The 20,466-nt window shown below is 33.2% G+C and overlaps 1 protein-coding gene across 3 annotated transcripts in view; it reads right to left on the reverse strand.

Annotated features, from left to right (window-relative positions):
• TNFAIP8 (TNF alpha induced protein 8) overlaps nucleotides 1-20,466 on the reverse strand; it is a 116,435-nt gene that overhangs the window by 49,763 nt on the left and 46,206 nt on the right. Inside the window, exons 3-4 of one of the 3 annotated variants that reach the window (XM_074281537.1) lie at nucleotides 7,619-7,672; nucleotides 4,462-4,536 (exon numbers count right to left, since the gene is read on the reverse strand). The exons of the other annotated variants lie outside the window; for them this stretch is intronic. The gene's annotated coding sequence lies outside the window, so the exon portion shown is untranslated. The remainder of the gene's footprint in view (nucleotides 1-4,461; nucleotides 4,537-7,618; nucleotides 7,673-20,466) is intronic. 3 annotated transcript variants of the gene reach the window in all.

Raw genomic sequence — 20,466 nt, forward strand, 5'->3', positions numbered from 1 at the left:
TTCAACAATGAGATGAACCAAATCAGTTCCAATAGAGCAGTAATGAACTGAACCAGCTACACCCAGCAAAAGAACTCTGGGAGATGACTGTGAACCACTACATAGAATTGCCAATCCCCCTATTTTTTGTCCACCTGCATTTTAGATTTCCTTCACAGGCTAATTGTACACTATTTCAAAGTCTGATTCTTTTTGTACAGCAAAATAACTGCTTGGACATGTATACATATATTTTATTTAATTTATACTTTAACATATGTAACATATATTGGTCAACCTGCCATGGGGGGGGGGTGAGGGGAAGGAGGGAAAAATTGTAACCAAAGGCTTGGCAATTGTCAGCATCTATCTGGTAAATAAAAAGCTATATTTAAAAAAAAAAAAAAAAAAAGACTGCGGATTGCCTTACTTGAATGTATTAGTATCCTCAGCACTAAGTTTAGTGTCTGGAATATAATAAGCCCTTTTTCTATTCATGAAATAAAGGAACATTTGGGATTAAGAAGAATCCCCAAATATCTTCAACATAAAGAAGATCCAACTCACTTCCAGTTGATCAATGATGGACAGAAATAACTACACCCAGAGAAGGAACACTGGGAAGTGAATGTAAACTGTTTGCACTACTGTCTATCTACCCAGGTTACTTATACCTTCGGAATCTAATACTTAATGTACAACAAGAAAATGGTATTTACACACATATATTGTGTCTAGGTTATATTGTAACACATGTAAAATGTATGGGATTACCTGTCATCCAGGGGAGGGAGTGGACGGGGGGGGGGGGCATAATTAGGAAAAATGAATACAAGGGATGTTATTTAAAAAACATTGCTCATGCATATATACTGTGGGAAAAAATTCTAAATTTAAAAAAAAGAAAAAAAGAATCCCCAAGCCCAGGATGAAAATTCCTAGGGAACCATGGACAAACTGTTTGAGAGTAATGTAGTCATTTACTCTTTTATACATAATGCCCAGAAAGGTTAAATGAGTTAGAGCCTCAATTTCCCAGATGAGAAATGGAAATCATAATTTCCCCCTATCATCTGTCTTGAGGAGATAATGAAAAATTATCAGTAGATAGAAAGTCTATTGATAACTATCAGAAAGGTCTCTATATAAATCAAATTTGGAAAAATCAAGCAGCCAGAAAATTTAGAAAGCTAGAAGCACTGGTAATGCTACATGATTGTTAAGTATTAATTGTGAAAGGAGAGAATAAGCACTATTAAAAACAAACAAAAGTTTTAAAGAAAACTCTAGATTGAATGTTTACCTTAATTTATATTCAGTCTATGGTAGTTACATGATATATTTCAATAATGAGGGCTACTGAGATTGAATAACAAGTAGGATATTAACATTATTATTTTAAACTCATCTATAAGTAGACCACAGGCTGTTATAACAGTAAGGAATACATATGAAACCGCTTCCTTCTGTTGAGTAATATTCAGTTTCTTTTTATTTCATTCAAATGGAAAAAATGATGAAAAGTGGAGGTGATGAAGGAGGGGGGGAGAGGAAGAGTAAAGGTGGATGTGTTAGTCAAGAAATGTCTAGAAAATGTTAATAATGCCTTAATAGCTATTTCTTTTTTGTAAACATCCTCAACCAATAACTACCAAGTAGCCTACAAAAGATCCAATAACCTCAGATTTATCCAGTAAGCCTTTGCCCCAGACTGAAATGAGAGACATTGATGACGTGACAAGACATGCCTTGGACTTACTATAGGCAGCAGACAAAAATGACCTTTCCTGGCCTTTTCCAATGAATCATTCAAACACCAGTTTCCCTTCCCCCAGACAGCACACCAAAGAGAACACACAAAGGCATTAATCATTTTTATTAGGCATAGCCTTCTTACTAGAAGCACTATTCTATAAAGACATCTAGTCCTGATCAATAATTAAGGCTACTGCACAAAACCTGTATAATGATTATGTAAAATGCCATGGCTGAAATACCATCACACTTATGCTGTCTCAGACAGAATTCATGTCAATTCTCTTCTGCTGAAAACAATCCATCATCACAAAACATCTCCTAATTGTCTCAATAGACATAGTATACTTCAAGGATACAGGAAAGGAGTCAAAACAGATGCCACCTGTGTCATCTTCTAAAGCACCTCTCTTGGATTTAGGGTCAAAGAGAGGCCATCAGACCTCCCTCAGTTTGTTCAAAAGAAACAATTACTGAATGAATAGAGGAAAGTCCTATGTCAACCTCACAATTTAATTCAAGTCCTTTTGTCAGCTTAGAGAAATGCAGGTAGTCATCTCCATCTGAGAAAAATAAAGGGAAAACCTATTTTATACTTAGATTGATTGAAATGGTTACCTTGGACAGGATTCCCCTTGATATATCTCTTGAATCTGTTTCTATTCTTTCTACTCTAGTTTAAAACTTCATTATCTCTTGCTTAGACTACTGATTGGCTTCCCTGTCTGCTGTCTTCAACCTCTCCAATAAATACATTCTACACTATAGACAGTTTAATTTCTCTAATATAAAATTCTTTGAATGGCATTTTAAATGCTGAATTATTTCTCCCCAAACAATTTTTCCATCATTATTTCTCACTGTACTTCTTACCATACCCTATATTGATTAATAACTACTTGTATCAGAGCTTCTCATACAGAAATAAGGGATATTTTGTCTAATTGAATTTGTCTGAAAGCTTAGAATCATCATTGATAACCATTGTGGGGAGTGAAACAGAGTTAATGTCATAAAGTTACAAATCTGCCAAAGAACTTAAAACAGAGGACTCCTTCTTAGAAATAAGCTGATAGTAGGAGGAGCTTATGCGGTAGGGTGACCAGGTTGCTGTGTTCTATTTGAAATAAAGCCATTCTTCAGTAAAGAGTTTGAAGGGGAGGGGCTGTAGTTGGTAGAAAAGTTCCATCCATGCAAAGGGAGTGGTTACCAAGTTCCTGGATATTATCAGCCAGGATCACTAAGTGATACGGGGCAGCTGTCCATATTGCTTGCCAGTGCCACCCAGTGGATGTAGAAGCTTATATGATTGCTTCTTGTGTACTTTTTTCTCCTTTCCTTCACTGTAAGCTACTTGAAAATTATGCCTAATATTTCTCTCTCCTAAACATAGTATCTTGCACATAGTAGGTGCTTAAGAAATATTTGATGACTAAACCCAGATAGAATTAAATATATTTTAAGATTTTAAAAGGTATAAGATATTATCAAGATAGTTTATAATCCAAATATCATTCAAGTTGGTCACATTAACTATCCACTTTAACTTCAGGGAAAGTGAGGTAGGTGACCTTGCATAATCTTCCCTCACTCAAATCAATTCACTTTCATGACAGGGCAACACCTCCCTGATTCATGGTCTTCTTCCAATAAGAAGGACAAACAACAACAATAGTTTACTTCTATTTCATCGACAAGACAGACAATTTCAGAGGAAACTTTAAGAATTGATGTATCATGAAGAGAAAACCAGAAGAATGATTAATTTATACAAGAATTCTGATGAATGCCATCACAGACTACCAGTCCAGAGTGGGAAAATGCACCTATTGTCACAGAGACTGTGAGCTTAAAAGTAGTCTTAAAAGTAATATAATTCTGGACATGGCCAATATGGAAATTAATTTTGCCAGATTATGCATATTTATGATACATATTTATTTTAATTTTCTTTGGCTTTTGTTAGGGAGCATTGTAAGGGTCAGGTCAGATTATAAATATCAAAATAAACACATTATTTTAAAAATTCTTCTGCCTTTTAACTCCAAGAATTATATCTGATTACCAACTATTCAGGTGCCCTCCACCTGAGAGCAGTGACTATCAAAGTTGCTGGTTATATTTTTAAATCCAAATTTTGCTATCATACTGAGTTTACCACCTTTTAAGTTTTCATGTTCATGTGGATGAGATGAACTTAAAAATAAGGTTTTATTCAGATGGTGCTACCTACTCATGGATTATATGATTAGAAATTTAACAGATGGATGTATATCTCTATCCTATTAAAAATCTATTTTTTCATTGTTGAATTTTACTCAATTTTACAGGTAACAAAACTTTATATTTTGTTTTATCTTGGTTCTAAGTCTTTATATTTTGTAACATGATATTCCAAGATTTTTCTCTTTTTTTGTGGTAATTTCTTCTGTTTTACGTAATCATGTCAGTGGTTCCTTAGTACCTTTTTCCACACTCTAACTGTGCAAAAGTGTTTTCTTAGTCAACAGAAACTGATAAATTGAATAGCTTGCCTAGCTAGTATCTCAGAGATAGTAAGAGTCCAAAATAATATTTAAATCCATATCTTTTTTATTCCAAGTCTAGTATCCTATTCATTAAATCATGCTGCCTCTCAGTTCCTAGTTAAATTTTTTCTAAGTAAACTTAAATAAAAACATGCAATAAATTTGTAAATTACTTATATACATTTAACTTTTGACTTACAAATGAGTGAAAAATTATAAATGAAGTCACTTTCTCAAATGTTTCTTTTTCTGTTCTGTAGAAATATGGCCAAATCTGAAAATATAAGATTAGAAATAAGAATAATGGGATGTTTACAATTTTTTTTTCACTTTACTCAAACTTATTGAAAAAAATTCTTGAATGGATGCTTTAAGTACCCGTCAAAATCTATTACATATTGATACTTTGATGGTTCAATGATCTCATTGATGTGGGTACTCTTGCCATAACTATAGATGCTAACCTATCCACATCTTTAAATTTTATTCAAGTCTCTTTTATGTCCTTTCCTAAATAAGATGAATTATTATAATAGTGAACATCTTTTAAAAAATATCTACATACTAGTGCAACATTGGTTGTCGATATCTTACTCATGACCACACTGATTCACCTCCTTCTCTGATTACAATACTCTTTAAATATTTTAGGCTACTTCTTACATTTGGTAATATTCTGGCACCCACTTTCCATTGCTCTTTATGTAACCTGCAATTGTGATTAAACTCAGATTATGGTATTCCATGATTCATTGACATAGAATGACTAGAGGACTACTCATGTTAAAAAGATGAACTTTTGTAGCAGAGTGCAACTGTCTAAACCAGATTATTCTGAGATTGTTTACAGTTGAAACTGAAAGGAAGTGAAGGAAATAAATACATATAAAAAAAGAACAAATTTTCCAGGAATTTAATTTCATCATTGATAATACTGGAATACTATCTTTGGACTTAAATTACCTGAGTTTTTAAAAAATATACAAAATCAAGAATTAATGGCATTTTAAGAAGATAAAGTTGGGAAGAATAACTAGACTTGCTCAAATATATACTTTCTCTTTAAATAATGAAGTACCTTCTTGTCATTTATCTTTTGTTTAATTTTTTTAAACCATTTTCTTGTCTGAATATGAATGCTATACCTCTTTAAAAAAAAAACTTGCTTATAGGGTAATAAATTTTTATTTAAGTCAAATGTTGATTTTTAACTCTGTGTGAATCTTTGTTTCAAGTAAGTTTCTTGTAAGAAAATATTGTTGGATTCTATTTTTTAATCTAGCCTCCTACCACACACACACACACACACACACACACACACACACACACACACACACACGTATTTTTTTTTAATTATAAAATAAAAATTATCCAGATTCATAAAGTCAAAAGGCAAAGTCAATGAAACTCTAAACTGAAAACACTCAAAATGCCATAGTCAAAATTCAGAGCTTCCAGATCAAAATAAAAATACTTTCATACAATTGGTCAAGCCCAAGTCATCTGTAATTTTTTTGTCCTTTGCTTCATCAAGCATATCCAACCTTAGGTTCTTACACTCTAAATATATTTTAATCCCCCTTTTATGGGTAATACTTCAAAGCTGAAGTTAACTTTTCCTTCCCCAATTCTGCTTTCTCTTACATTCTCATTTTCCCCTTTCCCTTTTGCTGTTATATCTCAATGTGTTTCTGTATTTGTCTTTGTGTGTGTCTGAGTGTGTGAGAGCACAAAATAGAGAGAAAAATTCTTTATCTAGTGCACATAAAAATTAGGTCACAAGATGTCTATTCCTTCCTTACTATTCATATAATCTTCATATGCATACCATTTATGATTATGAGAAATAATAAATTCTCCCCTTTCTCATTTCTTTCCTCCCTTAAAACCAACAGAACCACACCTAGATCTATGCTTGTCTTATTTCTTCTGTGATCTTTGGTAGGAATTTAAAGGAACAAGGAAGCAATTTATAATCTTTTAGCTCTTTTCTACTTGAGCAAATGTATATACTTTTCTAGATTCTTCTTGACTCCCATGTTTGCATTTCAGAATTTCTATTCATTTAATCAGGAATGCTTGAAAGTTCTTTATCCTACTAAAAATCCATTTTTCCCATTGTTGGATTTTACTCAATGCTACTGGTAATAATCATTTATATTTGTTGTATCTTGGTTCTAAGTCCTTATATTCTATCACTCAAAATATAATATTCCAAGGTGTTCCTCTTCTTTATAGTAATTTCTTCTTTCTTATGTGATCATGTCAATGGTTCCTTGATACCTCTTTTTTCTAATTATGTAAAAGTAATTTTTCAGACTAGCACATGGAAATGCTTAAGAAATAGTAGTTAACTGCCAGACTGGATAAGTCCTCCTGTCTGATATATTATCAGGTCCTCAATTACTTGACTTCAAGCTGACTCGTCACACCACTCTCGTGAATTTTTCTATCCCATCCCATTTAGATCAGTTCTATTTTCAGGACCTTTAAATGAGTGGGGAGAAGAGTTGTGCAGACTTCTTAGCAGGGCTCTTCTCCCCACTTCTTTCAGTTTCTTCATTTACCTAAGCTTCATGCTAGCTTCCTTTGTGATACTTTCTGTTGGCCTTTGATGACTTTGGGACATCTTTTTGTAAAGTTCTAGAAGAGTAGGAAGAATTTACAACTGTTTCACTTGGATTTTCTTTATAATTCCCGTTTCTGAGATTTTGTTAGATAATTACTGGGGTCTGTGTGGAAGACCAGAGACCTTTCTATTTATTGTTGTTTTTGTCTCTTTTTTAAGTGCAGTGGACCACTCACAGACTCAATCCATCTACTAATCAGCTCAATAAATATAATCAGCTCAGCCTATTGCATCTCAGAATGCCTGAGCTCAAATGACCCACTAGCCTTTATCTCTCTGGTAGCAGGGATTATAAGCATGAACAACTATGGTTAGCTTCTACTACCTTTTCTTTTGTCATCTTAGCCAGGAGCCCTCTCTACTTTCCATCCCATTTGTAATGGGTTGGTTTTTTGTTTGTTTATTTGTTTTGTCTACTCAAATCTACCAATGATTTTTCCATTTCCTTCTGGGTTATACACATTTGCAGAAAATATGAAGTTAAGACTCCACAAATGTAGAACAATCCCAGAATAATGTTGACATTAAAAAGGTGGCCTTATTTCCAGGGCAAAGTTTGGGTATGTTCGAGGAACTTTAAAATTACGCAAAGGCAATTCCTTCCCAGGTCCTCATATGCATTTCTCTTCCAAACTCACTAGCCCAATATAGACTTAAGAAAGATGTGCTCTACAGATTGTCCTTCAAAATATATATTAGATCAAAAAAATAGGCATTCTTTACTTACTTAATTTTGATGGAGTGACTCTTTTAAGTGGTTATAGGTCTCTTTCAGGAGGATCTACAATACAGAATTTGGTGCAATTTACATGTCATTTGTAAGTAGAAGCATCTGAAAGACAACCAGGAATACCTTTTCCACTTTGACTATTTGCTGTACTTCCATCATGCCAATTGTAAATGCTTTTACCATGCAAATGTTTTCATTTTATGATTTATGATATTAATGAGGTCATCCCACAAGGTAAAACTCCTTGGTAGAAGAGGGCTTTAAAGGAGATATGTTGCTTTATGGAGCATTTTTAAAAAATATATTCAACAAACAATCAGTAGAACTTAGTAGAATGGATAGAGAGCTGAACTTGGAAGCATGAGACATGAATTAAACATCTCAGCCATATTTTAATGAATCTGTGACATGTTACTTCACCTCTTGACCTTATTTCGAAGATCATTAAGGATCTACAGAGCCTTAGATTTCTGACCCTGAATAATAGCATTCTGTATTCCTTTAGTTTTACAAATAGTAAGAGTGCAGTTCAATCTGAAATATTTTATACTGGAAAGGATTTTAGAGGCCAAACTTCCTCATTTTATAGATGACAAAATTGGTCACAAATAAGTGGTGCTTTGTCTAACATCACATAAGTAGTAAATAACAGAACTAGAATTCCATCCTCAATCCTCTCACAACAAATCTGGGTTAACTTTTCCATTATGCCAATCTACATATTAATAATTCCTGTAATTTTTTTTTACATAGATGGAAAATTAGGCACATAGGTCAGGAATTACTAATGTTCTCTTGGTCATCTTTTTTTTGGGTTAGTAATCTCAAGTTGGAGGTTTTTTTTAAAAATACCTCTAGCATCATCCCTTCTTTCAGATACCTTGAGAATCCATCATTCTATGATCTTATAGTTTTTCAGTTGCTAACATGTATCTCCTATTTGTACACTTGATCTAATTTTCAGTTGTTTTTCTCATCTTTGGAGTGTCATTCTCATGGGGATAATGATAACTAAAGATGTTGATCCTTTTAAATTTAAAACAACTTGCAAATTAGGAAGAATTATAAATAAGCAAGAAAAGAAATGTTGTTGCTGGGTGGTCTTATACCATTCCTCTGAGAGAATCAATACTTTCTATTAACACTTTCTATCTTCATTCTTTATTTCTCTACATGTACCACTGGTGAAATTTGGAATCTATTTAGTGGCACTATACCACTATAATTCTCTATTAACTGTTGTTGTTCTCTATATTCTAATAAATGAAATATGAGAAATGTGACACAATTTTCAAAAATTTCAAAATCAGACTCAGGTTAATTATGAGCCAATAAAAGCATGAAAGGACAAAAGCATTAGAAATAAAAAGAAAAGATGGAAAAAAGAAAAAGAAACAGTGCTACATTTGTATGATGTCAAATTAATCCAATATGCAGGAAGGTGTTGGAGCCAGCTCAAACCAGTTCATGCAAGCCAATTTTTAATTTTCAGTATCAAATCAAGGATTAATTTATCTGGTGTGCTATCTAGACAATAAAGTAATAAAGAAAATATTAATAAAGCTTAAAGTATGTATTACATACAAAGTATATACATATATATATACACACACACATATATATTACAACATATAAGTATGTTGTAAGCATGATTAATATGGAAATGTTTTTCATGACTGCACATATATATCTTGGGATGGGGAGGGAAAGGGACAGACAAAATTTGGAATTCAAAATTTTATAAAAATAAATATTAAATATTAAAAATTGTCTTTACATATAATTTGGAAAAGCAGAATAACATTTAAAAGAAAACAAATAAGTGTGTTGTTAATTTTTTTCCTCAGAGAACCATTGGTCAAACATTTATCAGCACACTTCCGAGTGTTGATCCACTGCTTACTAGCAGACAATACAAAGGAACAAGCAGTATTTGAATATATTTGAGGGAAATAAATGTAGAACTAATTTTATTCTGACTTGCTTTGGTTTTTCCTACAGCAAAGACAATTTTCTTGAAATAAATGTATGTCACTCATGACCAATTTCATCAACTTAATGAAACCAGTGCTCATGTTTACTAGCAAGCTACATGTACTTGAAACATACAGAATTTAACTTAAGACACTATTTTGGTCTCACATCTGTTACCTATTATTGTGAAGATTCCAAGTAAGGGCACTATGATCCAATCCACAATAACCTCTTTTCTTCTTAAAAAAAGAAAATAAAGGGATAAAGATTATCCAGTTTGAGAAAATAATATACTTCATATAAATATTATAGAATTATAGAATAGAATATAGAAATAATAAGCATATTGCTCACTTTTCAGAAAATAAAAAAGATAAATAATGAAACATTTACAATCTGTAAATAAAAGAAATGTCTAACTTGGAACCAAGACAGGCATATGCTAGTCTGAGTGGATGTGTGTGTGTGCATGGATGTGTGTTTAATGAGGTATAAAAAGTTATTACCTAGAATTTTTGAGTTGGGTTGAACCTCTAAATAAGTGAAAAGTGCAGTTCAATTGGTCTTTATTCAAGAATAGAGGCTAAGGAAGCTCTATCTGGCAGACATATCAAGCAGGGGAAAACTTGCCAGGTAAATGAAAAAGAAGCCAGAGCTCAAGAGGTAAACTCAGTGGGTGGTGAAAATGTGAACCAAGGCAGAACTCAGCCAAATGTGAACCTGAGGCTTTCAGACAGGAAAAAGAGGCTATATTATACAAAAAGCCCAGATTAGATTCTTTTCCATTAAAATAAACCATATTATAAATAACAAGTTGTCAGTATATCAACTCCTACCACTTAAGGAATACTTCATAAAAGTACAAAAGGAAATGCTTAATAAAATTGCAAGCAGCAAAAAAATGACTATGTTCCTTATTGTTCAATATTATGGATTAGATGCTTATTCTATCTATCTGAAAACTGATACTATAGTTCATACTTTTGTTAACAATCAATTTTCTTAAGCTCAGCTTTTACTTAAATTTCTCAATGTGGAGAAAAATTTCAACAAATTTGTTTTAAGTATTTTTTATGGCACTCATCAGTTCAAGTTTTCATGTGCCACTGTTGTTCATAGTCAGTTCAAGATTGAGTTATATTTACATAAAAGTCTTTGTCTCCATCCTGTTCTGTATGCAGACAGGACACGTCCACTTGGGTATTACTTCAGATTCAGCATGTTGACAACTGATCACATTAATCTGGATGCTAAGTTGGTATCCTTCCCATTCTCATCAAATCTGAATTTCTTTACTATACTTCTACCCTTAGTAACACTATTCTTTTAGTCTGTCAGGCTAGGGTGACTAGACCTCTTAGGAAAAACATTGACCTCTCCTCTCCTTTTATTCCCCAAATCCAATTTTCTACCAATTCACGATATTTCTTTCTTTGAATTGGCTTTTCCTTTCCACTCCACTATTCCTGGTTTTCATCACTATATAACTGTATTATTGTGGCAAATTCTAAGTTAGTTTCTTGGATTTATACTCTTCTAATTTTTAATCCATTTTTGTACATTACTGCCAAGAGAAGATTTGTAAAATACTACTAGCATCATGTCATTGCCCTGTTCGGAAAGCTCCAATGGCTCCTATTGCATCAAATCCAAATTTGTCCAGATTTCTGAGACCTCCATAATTTGATCCCACTCATTTTATCTAACCTCCTTTTCTACCATACTTCAACCCATCCTGTTTCAATCAAGAAGTTTACTGACCTCTACATATATTATGTTCTACTATCTTACCTGCCTGCTAAGTCTTCCCTCCATTTTTATACAGTCTAATCATTCTTCAGACCTCAATTCAAATTCTTTCTATCCTACAAACTTTCTAACTTTCATTTCATCCTGAAGGGATTTGATTACTTAATGGGAAACTTGTGTCTTCACTTGATATCCTCAATAATTGGGAATATTGATATCCTCAATTGGGAATTCCTTAGAGGTATAGCTGGATCTTTTACATTCGTTGTCTTCCCTCAAACTCTGCTGTGTGGATAGGCAGTTACTTGCTGACTAAAATGTAGTTTAAAACAAAACAAAAAAACAGATTATGACAGTATGTCGAAGTGAGCTCATGTTAACTCTGCCTCAGATGGTACATTCCAAAACAGCCACATGAGTACTTAAGTGGATGTGAAACTATGTTCTTTTGTCATCTTCAAAGGAAAAAAAAGAAAGCCTACCTTCCCATGGTAGTTTAGCTACAGTGTGCTGTATCTAGTAATCTTCAAAAATATATAAATCTATCAAATTTACCAAAAGGAAACAAAAAGTCTGAAAAAGAGCCAAGGAGAAAATAATATCACCAGCTGCAAACCTTCTGTTTTACAAGATGAGTACAAAGCATTTCCTTTAATATTGTCCAAAACAGAGAGAATAGAACATATTTAACATTTCCCAAAATAATCTAAAATTGTGTATTCTACCCATATTTGTTCATGTTGAGAAAAGCTAACCCTCCCCAAACAGGTACTGTACCTGCTAGTAGCATTCTAAGAACATATGATACAGATTGAATAAATAACTATTTCATATGGTGGAAAACTACAGCCAGTAAAACACCAACAGCAGCTTTGGTTTTGTTTGTTTTTACATCCAGTGCTACACCATTTGAACTTAAGCAAATCTACGCAGAAGCACAACAGAGAAAGATGTGAACTCTAAGACACCAGTTTATCTCAGAAAACTGTATCTATTTCCTATCCAATAGCTCTATAGATAAATAAGCAATCAACCAGAAAGAAGCTTGCTTATTTTCAAGGACTTTCTTGGAAAATACACTGTGCAATATTATGTTTAATATTGTAGCATTTTTCATAAAGTGCTTATATGCTTTTGTTCAGTCATTTTTCAGTTATATCTGTGACCCCTTTTGAGATTTTCTTGGCAAAGATACTGGAGTAGTTTGCCTTTTCTTTCTCTGGTTAATTTTACAGATGAGAAAACCAAGGCAAACAGAGTTGAGTTACTTAACACAAGTTACACTGCTAGTAAGTATTCAAGGCTGAATTTGAATTCAGGAAGAGGAGCCTTTCTATTTCCAAGCCTGGCATCTATCCTTCGCACATCTTACTGCTCCAAAGTGCTTATGTACAGTGCTTAAATATTTTATCTGTGTCTCCTCAAAGAAATAATAAAGCTTAAAGGCGATTGGAGTGTCGGTGCTTATTGCTGTGCCACTATAATAAAGAAAATACCATCTGAATTCATTTACAATTCAAACGATCAAATGACCATAAGAACACAGTCAGTTCTGCTATAACACTTGTCTGGAAATTTGTTCCAAAGCAATTGATGTATTGAGTAATAATTTGAGCAGAACTGAATTATATATTTCTTATACACAATTCGTCTTTAAGAAACAGTGAAAACACAGTAAACTGCATGGCTTCCCCAAAATCTATAAGCTGAAACCCTTCCATTGCCAACTTCTACAAGCAAATTTCAGATCTTTTTATTAAAGTAAAATGGTATATTTATTATATATCTCCTAAAATAGTAGAAGCAGTGGATGCTTCCCAGTTCCAGGAGTTGCAGACTGCTAAGGCCTATAGTGACAGATACTGCCAGTACTTATTGTAGAATCTATGCATTTTTAACCATTTAACATGTATAAAACCATGCTACTATTTTTAATAGGTTCATAGCTTTTTCTAATGTGTCACTAATAACATTTTTGAATAGTGTGCCATAACGTCATTTCCTCCCATAAGTCCTGTTGGGTTTTTTTTTTTTTTTTTATTTCAGGTTTGTATAGGGCAGTCAGTGATTTTTAGGACCACATTTCATGTTATAGTATAACTGACTATATAAAAATAGATATAATAATAATGATCAATAGATTCAGCATTGATTGATGATGGTTTGTTGAAAACACTATAGAAGTGTTCAGACAATTTTTTTTAGGATCATGTTCTTATCCCTAATTAACATGGCAGATCTATAGTCACAATCAATAAACAGAAAGAAAAGTTTAAAGACAACAACTTCTGGACCTGACTGATTCATGTAAGATGCCAAATTCCATCAACAGGATGCCTTATATTTATTATAGGGTTAACAAAGTTTTCATTGTATATAACTCTTCCTCAAGAAACTTATTACTTGAAAGTCATTTATTTAAAACAATTATAAATCTTATTTAAGATTTAGACTTTCAGGGGCAGCTAGATGGCACAGTGGATAGAGCACCACCCTTGAATTCAGGAGGACCCAAGTTCAAATCTGGTCTCAGACACTTAACACTTCCTAGTTGTGTGACCCTGGGCAAGTCACTTAACCCCAGCCTCAGGGGGGAGGGGGGAAAGATTTAGACTCTCTGTACTAGTACAAAGTAGTAGTACAAATGCATCTAGCATTAGAAATAATATTTTAAAAAATAATTAGAGATAATTAAAAACAATAAAAACTATCAACCAGATGGAACCAGCCAGGATCTGTTGGTGCCTAGAACTGAACAAAAAAGATTAGAGACAGGACAGTCAAGAATCAAACAGAAATTATTACACCCAGAGAAGGAACACTGGGAAATGAATGTAAATTGTTAGCACTACTGTCTATCTACCCAGGTTATTTATACCTTCGGAATCTAATACTTAACATGCAACAAGAAAATTGGATTTACACACATATATTATATCTAGGTTATACTGTAACACATGTAAAATGTATGGGATTGCCTGTCATCTACGAGAGGGAGTAGACGGAGGGAGGAGATAATTTGGAAAAATGATTACAAGGGATAATGTTATATAAAAAAAAGAATCAAACAGAAATTGAATTTCAAAGTGAGGGAAAAAACCTGAATCAAAAACATATGTGTTAGGGCCCCTCCCCTAGTTGGAGAGACCTAACTTTAGTTTAGACAGATCTCAATTTTCATACTTTTGCTATGCAGTGAGTGATAGTCCTGACAATGAGACATAACAGAAACAATGTGATATGTTTATTTCACAGTAGGGCTTTTATTCTAGATTTTGCTGGGGTTGACATCATCCAGAGCATGACCTCAAAGGATTGTTGTAATACAAAACTCAGGGAAAGGATATGCTTTGCTTGCTTGCTGCATCTTAGCTCTGGAAAACAGGTTATCTCCTAATAATCTTGACAGGATACATTTTGTAGGTGTTTTTTTTTTTTTTTTTAATGTCACTAAAATTGCAACTAATTGGAATTAACAGTGGAACAGAATAGTGAAGTAATAAAGTTTCTTTCTTTTTTCATAAAAACCCAAACTGGAAGGGACCATGAGTGTGTGTGGAATTTCCACATATTCTCAGCTGTGGACAAAATGTTAGCTGGCTTTGCTGAACTGTTTCCCCTTTCCCCCTTTCTTATTTATATCTCTGCCATGAGAGAAAACTTATTGGGAAGGTAAATCAACTAATGTAAACACAAAAGCTACACAAAAAAAGGAAACAAATTCATATTTTCTTAGGCAAATTAGATCTAAAAGTGGATAATTACCTCTATTGATTTGCAAGTATGATGAAAATTGTTATATAAACAAAGAAATCTTTGACAACATGAAAGAGTGCAGAGCAAGAATATGATATTTAACAGGCCCAAATCCTGTATAGTGCAATCTAAAGGACTTTTAGATGGAGAAAAAAGACTAATTCTCTTTCCTTCAGAAAGCAAAGATTTTCTCAGTTTCTCATTACCAAATAGGTAAGTTATTTTCTTCCTCTTTCCAGTTTTAGTCTCCAAGAAATCAAGATTATTTCAATTTAAGAAACATAAACTTATTTATCTACTAGCTTTAAGAGTCCATTGTGCATTCAGGCAATTTTTATTATACAAGCATCATTTTCAACTTAACTCCAAATGGGCAGGTAGGGATTTGACCTATATGATAAATACAAAGGTATTTATATTAGATGATCAGTTAAAACAACTAGCATATTCATGAAATATTCTTTTGTTTGTACCTTAATTTCAAAGTAAACAACTATTAATTTAGGTAAACCAAACTATTCAGTGGAATATGTCAGAGTATTTAGAAGGCTGAAAATGGCTTACAAGGCTGCTAAGTGGTGCAATGGACAGACCACTAGTGCTGAAGGCTACAAGGTCTAAGATTAAACATGATCTTAAATACCAACTAGACACATTGGGTAAGTCACTTAACCCCTGTCTGCCTCAGGATTGCTATGAAATAAAATTAAATAACATTTGTGAAGAGCTTTGCAAATCTTAAAAGTATTAAACACAATCATCATATCACATCAATATAGAATCTTTTATTTAAACATATCAATCAATACGTATTTATGAAGTGCCTACTATGTGCCAAATATAAAGTGAAAGCAGTCCCTGACCTCAAAGAACTTCCAGCCTAAGTGGAAAGAAAACTTTTATGAAAATAGGGTTATACAATGCACTTCTGGGGGAGGATCCAAGATAGCAGAACAGCCCTCACAATAATTACAAAATCCAGCCTCTGAATTAGCTCTGTATCAGCAGAACCCACAAATATTGGGAGTGCAACAAATTATCAGCAGAAGATAATTTCGAAGATCACCAGAAAAGATCTTTTTCAATTGGAAACAGGAGAGAGGCAGCCAGCACAAATAGCTGAGTACAAACAGCACAGACAGTGCAGAGTGCTGGGGCAGTGAAGTCTCAGTGTCACAGAGAATGTATGGAATGAAATAGACCAGAAACAGTCTGTTTCAATCAGAAACAGGAGGGAGTCAACCTAACACAAACAGCTGACCACAAACGTCAGCACAGACTGTGCAGAGTCTCAGGGCATTGTGGACCCCACCAGCATTGCAGACTCCATAGCCTCTACACAGCAGAGAATTTACAAGGAGGAATCTACAGCAGGGTTGGCCACTGTGCCCTGGTTGCAAGTCAGAAGATCAGCAGAGAAGTTATAAAACATCCAACACAAACAAAATCAATAGTGAACCCCAAAAGCCAGAATCTCACAGGACCTGGCCACATCCACTCAGTACTGGGAGTGAATCCGCACTGCCCAGTGCAGCAGCTGCTGTTCCTTGGAAAACCTACCTTGCCCTAAAGGCAGACCTTAACTTAACTTAAAAAAAAAAATAGTACAAAAGAGAACTCTAACAATTGACAGCTTTTATGGTGAAAGAGAAGCAAAGATTTCAAACCCTGAGGAGACTAAAAGTAGACTATCTCCAGATGAAGCCCCAAAGGTTGATATAACCTGGTCCCCATCACACAAGACTCTCCTAGAAGAAATTTAAAAAGGATCTTAAGAGATCTAGAAGAAAAATGGGGAAAGGAAATGAAAATTTTACAAGAGGGTTTGGAAAAGGCAACACAGAAACTATCTAAAGAAAATTCACTACAAAATAGACTTGATGAAATGGAAAAAGCATATAACTCATTAAAAGATAAATTTGGTAAAATGGAAAAAGAAAGCAACTCTCAGAAAAACAGAATTGGTGAAAGAAAAGAAAATAACTCCTTAAAAACAGAATTTGTGAAGTGGAAAAAGAAAATAACTCCTTTAAAAAAAAAAAAAGAATTTGTGAAATGGAAAAAAATTCTATAGAACAAAACAACTCATTTGAAAATTCAAATGGACAAATACAAAAAAAAGTAAAAAAAGTAAATGAAGAAAATAACTCACTGAAATTCAGAATTGAACAAATGGAAATGAATGACTCAATGAGACTACAGGAATCAGTCAAGCAAAACCAAAAAAAAAAAAAAAAAGAAAAAAGAAAAAATAGAAAAAAATGTAAAATACCTAATTGGGAAATAAACTGACCTGGAAAATAGATCTAGAAGAGACAAATCTAAGGATTATTGGACTCCCTGAAATACATGATGAAAAAAAAGAGCCTAGATACTATTTTTAGGAAATCTAATGATAATAAGAACAGCCCATATGACATAGAAACAGAAGGTAAAATGACCATTTAAAGAATTCACCAAACCCTCCATCCACATCTGCAGACAGAGCTGATAGCCTGGATGTGGACAGTAAGTCTAAGAAGCTGCTGAGCTTGGGGCAGAAATATCTGGTAATAGGAGACATTTTAGAAGCTGTTAATGCATTCAAGGAAGTGGCTAGTCTCTTGGGTAAGAAGTATGGAGAGATAGCTAATAAGTGTGGAGAAGTCTTCTTTTACTATGGAAAGTCTTTTCTGGAGTTAGCAAGAAACTGAAGGCTCTGAAGAGGAAGATAAGGAGAATGAGAGAGAGACCAAAGAGTACAGGAATGATTCCAAACTGGAAAACAAGGAGAATGAAGATGAGGACATTGGAAACCTTAATGCCTCCTGAATAAGACCCCTAAATTAAAACCCAAGGAATACTGTGGCTAAATTTGAGAACTATCGAACCAAGGAAAAAATATTACAAGCAGCTAGAAAGAAACAATTCAAATATTGAGGAGCCACAATAAGGATTACTCAGGATCCACCTTAAAGGATCAAAGGGCCTGGAATCTAATATTCCAAAAGGCAAAGGAATTTAGAATGCAGCCAAGAATAAATTACTCTGCTAAACTGAGCATGTTGTTTCAGGGGAAAAGATGGACATTCAATGAAAATGGTGAATTCCATTTATTTTTGATGAAAAGACCAAAGCTAAACAAGAAATTTGACCTCCAAATATAGAACTTAAGAGAAGCATAAAAAGGTAAAAACAAAACAAAACAAAACAAAACAAAACTCTTGAAAACTGTATTTCTGTTATGGGTATACACTGAAAGTACATGTATAATCTGATTTTATTGTTATGATATAAAAAAAGAAACTAGAGATGGAAAGGGGATTGTAACAGGGAAAAAAAAAAGGAAAGTGGAAGTAAAATGAAAGAAATCACATCTCAGGAAAAAGCAAAGAAAACATATAATTGACAGAAAGAAGGGAGGGTAATTAATATTGTGTGAATCTTACTCTCATCAGATTTTTCCCAAAGAAAGAATATTAGATATATTTGGTTTCACCAAGAAACATCTCTCATCTTATAGAAAAGTGGGAGAGAAAAGGGGAAAAGGGAAAGGCTAGGCTAAATAGAAAGGAAAAGAAAAATAGTAAAAGAAAGGTATAAGAAAGGGGGAGGGTCTCTAAAGGGGAAGGACTGCTTGAAGCAAGTAGTGCTCATAAGTAAAATACTGGGGAGAAGGGAAAGGGGAAAAGGAAAGAGAAAAGTATAATTTGGGGTTAATAAGATGGCAGGAAATACAGAATTAGTAGTTTTAACTGTGAATGTGAATGGGGTGAACTCTCCCATAAAATGTAATTAGATAGCAGACTGGATTAAAAGCCAGAATCCTAAAATATGTTGTTTGTAAGAAACACATTTAAAACACATATAAAAATATAGGTTAAAAAAAAAACAACTATATTTTCATATAGGGTAAAGCTAAAAGGCTGGAGCAGAATCTACTATGCTTCAGGTGAAGTTAAAAAAAGCAGGGGTAGCCATCCTTATCTCAGATCAAGCAAAAGCAAAAATTGATCTAATTTAAAGAGATAAGGAAATTTTATCTTGCTAAAGGATACCAAAGATAATGAAGCAATATCAATATTAAACATATGTGGACCTAGTGATGTAGCATCTAAATTCCTAAAGGAGAAGTTAAAAGAGTTGGAAGAAGAAATAGATAGCAAAACTATAATAGTGGGAGATCTCAATCTTGCTCTCTCAGAACTAGATAAATCAAACCACAAAACAAATAAGAAAGAAGTTAGAATGGTAAACAGAATATCAGAAAAACTAGATATGATAGACCTTTGGAAAAAATTGAATGGAGACAGAAAGGAGTACACTTTCTTCTCAGCAGTTCATGGAACCTATACAAAAATTGACCATATATTAGGGCATAAAGACCTCAAAATCAAATGTAGAAAGGTATAAATAGTAAATGTGTTTTTTTCAGATCACAATGCAATAAAAATTACATTCAATACAGGGCCAGCAAAAAATAGACCAAAAAGAAATTGGAAACTAAATAATCTCCTATTAAAAAATAAATGGGTAATCATTCACACAGCAGATCATAGACACAATAATTTCATTCAACAGATTTATAATAATGAGACATCATACCAAAATTTGTGGGATGCAGCCAAAGTGTTAATAAGGGAAAATATTATATTTCTAGAGGCTTACTTGCATAAAATAGAGAAAGAGAAAATCAATAAATTGGGCTTGCAACTGAAAAAAGCTAGGAAAAGAACAAATTAAAAATCCCCAATCAAATACCAAATTTGAAATTCTAAAAATAAAAGGAGAGAACAATAAAATTGAAACTAAAAAAAAAAAAAAAAAAAAAAACTATTGTATTAATAAATAAAGCTAAGAATTGGTTTTAAGAGAAAAAACCAACAAAATAGACAAACCTTTGGTTAATTTTCTTAGAAAGAGGAAAGAAGAAAATCAAATTATTGGTCTCAAAAATGAACAGGGACAACTATCCACCAATGAAGAGGAAACTAGAGCAATTATCAGGAGTTACTTTGCCCAACTTTATGCTAATAAATTTGACAACCTAAGGGAAATGGAGGAATGCCTACAAAAATATAGATTTCCCAGATTAACAGAAGAAGAAATAAATTACTTAAATAGGCTCATTTTAGAAAAAGAAATAGAACAAGCTATTAATCACCTCCCTAAGAAAAATCCCCCAAAACCAGATGGATTTACATGTGAATTCTACCAAACATTTAAAGAACAACTAACTCCAATACTATGCAAACTATTTGGAAAAATAGGGAATGAAGGACTCTTACCAAATTTCTTTTATGACACAGACATAGTACTAATACCTAAAGCAGTATTAATATGGTGACTGTGTGGAGAGAAAGGATATAACCTGGATATATATATAT

The sequence above is a fragment of the Sminthopsis crassicaudata genome, chromosome 1 (assembly GCF_048593235.1).
Source record: "Sminthopsis crassicaudata isolate SCR6 chromosome 1, ASM4859323v1, whole genome shotgun sequence".
NCBI classification, from domain to species: Eukaryota; Metazoa; Chordata; class Mammalia; order Dasyuromorphia; family Dasyuridae; genus Sminthopsis; species Sminthopsis crassicaudata.